Below are 3,324 nucleotides of genomic sequence, written 5' to 3' on the forward strand. Positions count from 1 at the left end.
TACACTCTGTGATCTTGGAAAAGAATGAAAGTTTCCATGCCTAATCTTTGTCTATTATAATGATGCTTTGAATGGCAAAGTTAACCAACCATTATATAATGTGACCTAATCAAAATGAGATGAAGAAGGAGGAAGACGGCAATGGAAGGAGAAAAACAAAAAGATCCTCTTCAACTCTGGCTGCACTGATCCATGACTGCCACTTGCTCCACTAGATGTAGTTGATAACAGAAAATATGCCATAGCAAGTTGTTACAACTTCTTTGATGAATTGTTTTCCGTATATCTTTTTTTTTACATGCACATGCTTCCTAAAAGAAAAAAATATTTTAATTCTATTTTTTTCCACTTAAGACAGGGAATGCTTTATTCAAACTCATCAGGGAAATGGACAACTTAAATCATATTTTGTTTTTTGTGTTTTTCTTTTGTTTTAATTTTTTTTAGAGGTTTTATTTATTTATTCATGAGAGACACACAGAGAGAGGCAGAGACATAGGCAGAGGGAGAAGCAGGCTCCTTTCAGAGAGTCTAATGTGGGACTCGATCCCAGGACCCCAGGATCATGCCCTGAGCCAAAGGCAGATGCTTAGCCACTGAGCCACCCAAGCATCCTTTAAAAAAAACTAATTTAAATTCAATTTGGTTAACATATGCTGTATTACTAGTTTCAGAGGTAGAATTTAGTGATTCATCAGTTGCATATAACACCCACTGCTCACTACATCAAGTGCCCTCCTTAAGAGACATCACCTAATCACCCAATTACCCCATGCCCCCCACCCACTTCCAGCCAGGTGGGGAGAACGGGTAATTGGGTGATGTAACAAAACATGTTTTAAAGCACAGGTCAGTAATTGTATATGAATGTATATACTGCTATATACAAATTAGCTGATCAGAGCACAACTGATCAAAGCTGTTCATGGTAGGCTTTCTCAGCAGAGATGACAGAAGCATATGCAGTCAGACGGAAAGTGGATGTGGGGATAGGGCTCCAGACCAACCTGGAGCCCTATCCAGATCAACATTCAGGGCTCCATCAAATCTTAGGCAAGTAGTGATGGAGAACACAATTTGACCTATCAATCTATTCAGGTTAGTGTAGGTTGCATATTCAATATCAAAGTTTTTATAACAGAGGACCTCGAAGGCCTCATTGTCTACCATGAAGGCACAATATGAGTGCTCCAGGGTGCTGTGGGTAGTGAGGATGGAGTTGTAGGGCTTGGCTACAGCTGTGGAAATCTGGGGGACAGAGTAAATGGGGAACTCTACCTTGGACTTCTTGCCATAATTGACAGAGAGATGTTCCCTCAGCAAGGAGGTGAACCTAGAACCAGATCCACCTCTGAAACTGTGGGAAACCAAGAAGCCCTGAAGACCTGTGCACTGGTTGGCCAGTTTCTGAATTCAGTCCAAGAGAAGATCAATAATCTCCTTGCCAATAGTATAGTATCCTTGGCATAGCTATTGGTAGCATTTTCTTTGCCTGTGATGAGCTGCTCCAGGTGGAAAAGATAGCAGTAGGTGCCACTGTGAACTTCATCAATGGCTGTAGGTTCCAGGTCTACAAATACTGCCCTGGGCACATGCTGGCCAGCACCCATCTCAATGAAGAAGATGTTGAAGGAGTCATCTCCTCCCCCAGTAGTCTTGTCACTTGGCATCTGACCATCGGGCTGGATGCCATGTTCCAGGCAATAGAGCTCCCAGCAGGCATTGCCAATCTGGAAAACAGCCTGGCCAACATGGAGATGCATTCATGCATGGTTGCTGCTTTGTGGCTGCCAAGCAGATGGCAGAGAAGAAGAGGAGAGATTGTTGCCTCTTACAGTGTGACTCTCAAGTGGTTGATATAAGAGAACCTCTTAATTCTATTCTTAAAATTCAGCTATTTTGTTTAGTCTGTGGATATAGAAATTCTCTTTCCTTGGCTGCTCATCAATTCTGTCATATGTGAATCAATAAAAATTACAAGATTTAATAAGCACCTTCAAGGCATAGTTCTATGCATAGAAGCAAAAGTCTCATAGATTACAATGCAGTTGGGAAGGCAAATTACAACATGTGTCCTGAATAGGGTAGTGGCTCAACACTAGCAACTGAAAAAACAAACAAACAAAAGCAATGTATAGCCAACTGGTTGTGTCTCATAAGCAGGAAAAAAACCCATAAAACATACTAGTGATTCTGTACAAGGACCATCCATCCATTTTTTGCTAATGTATTAGAGAGATTCTATCGAAGAATGAATAGGAATAAGATAAATGTAAAAGAAGAGAATTCTAGGTGTAAAGAGTATATAAATAAATTCTTGAGAGAGTGTTTGGGCAATACACTATCAGGAATGGATCAAATAAGTTGGAATAGAATAAAAATAAGATTGTCCAGAAGTCTTAAGCTCTAATAACAAGAGGCTTAAATACCCAAATGAATAAAGATGAAATTTGGCCAATACATGAAGAATATCTGCTAAAAGATTTTTAGGAAGTATAAAAGGGAAAGAAAAATTTGAAATTATAAAAACTTCATTTAATAAAGATCAACCAGGAAGCCAGGTGCAAAAAAAAGAGAAAGAGTTCTGGGCCCCACATAACTTAAACATTGATAAATCTGAGACACCTCTAAAAGCCCATCTGCCATCTTAAATAATATGTTTGCATGCAGGCTTTGCAAACCTTTACACTGACATTCCATAAACCATAAAGGAGCAGAATTCTGGTTGAATCGCTTTTGTATTTCTAGGTCACAGCTAGTATTTAATTTGGGCTAAATAGTAGCTTGGTCATTTCACAGCCAGTAAAGAAAAGCACAGCATTTAGAATGGGACTTTTCCTGTTATAATCTTGGCTAAAGTGACATTGCTTATGCTATTAGTAGTTAATCCAAAAGCCACAATCCAAAGAGAGATACTCCATGCATCACAAAGGGACTGATGAAAAGAAAGCCAAACTAACCCAGCGCCCATTAGTTCCCTGAAACCTATATAGATTAAAGCTAGGAGTGCATTGGTGAGGACAGGATTTCTTGAGATGAAGGAATTTGTAAGAACAAAGATAACTGTTAGAATTTCCCTCTCTTCCTTGTAGGTACCTCTTCAAATGAGTTATAAAGTTCTAAAAATCTTTGAAGAAATTAGAAGTTGGGGTCAAGGAGCAGAAATTAACTCCTCACTCCCTGATTGCATGTTCCTGAGCTCAGAAATGCAGGGTGTTGCCACCTGGGTGGAGACTATTGACATTTTAGGAGAGCTTGACCTGTTGCCTCCTAGAGTTTTGGCAGCCAGGAAACTGCAGCTTGACACTCACACCGAAAGTTTTG

The 3,324-nt window shown here is 39.7% G+C and overlaps 1 pseudogene; it reads right to left on the bottom strand.

Annotated features, from left to right (window-relative positions):
• Positions 1-913: 913 nt before the first annotated feature.
• On the bottom strand, positions 914-1,763 carry LOC129506968 (tubulin alpha-1A chain-like; annotated as a pseudogene).
• Between the last annotated feature and the right edge of the window lie 1,561 nt (positions 1,764-3,324).

Source organism: Nyctereutes procyonoides, unplaced genomic scaffold (assembly GCF_905146905.1).
Source record: "Nyctereutes procyonoides isolate TBG_1078 unplaced genomic scaffold, NYPRO_anot_genome, whole genome shotgun sequence".
NCBI classification, from domain to species: Eukaryota; Metazoa; Chordata; class Mammalia; order Carnivora; family Canidae; genus Nyctereutes; species Nyctereutes procyonoides.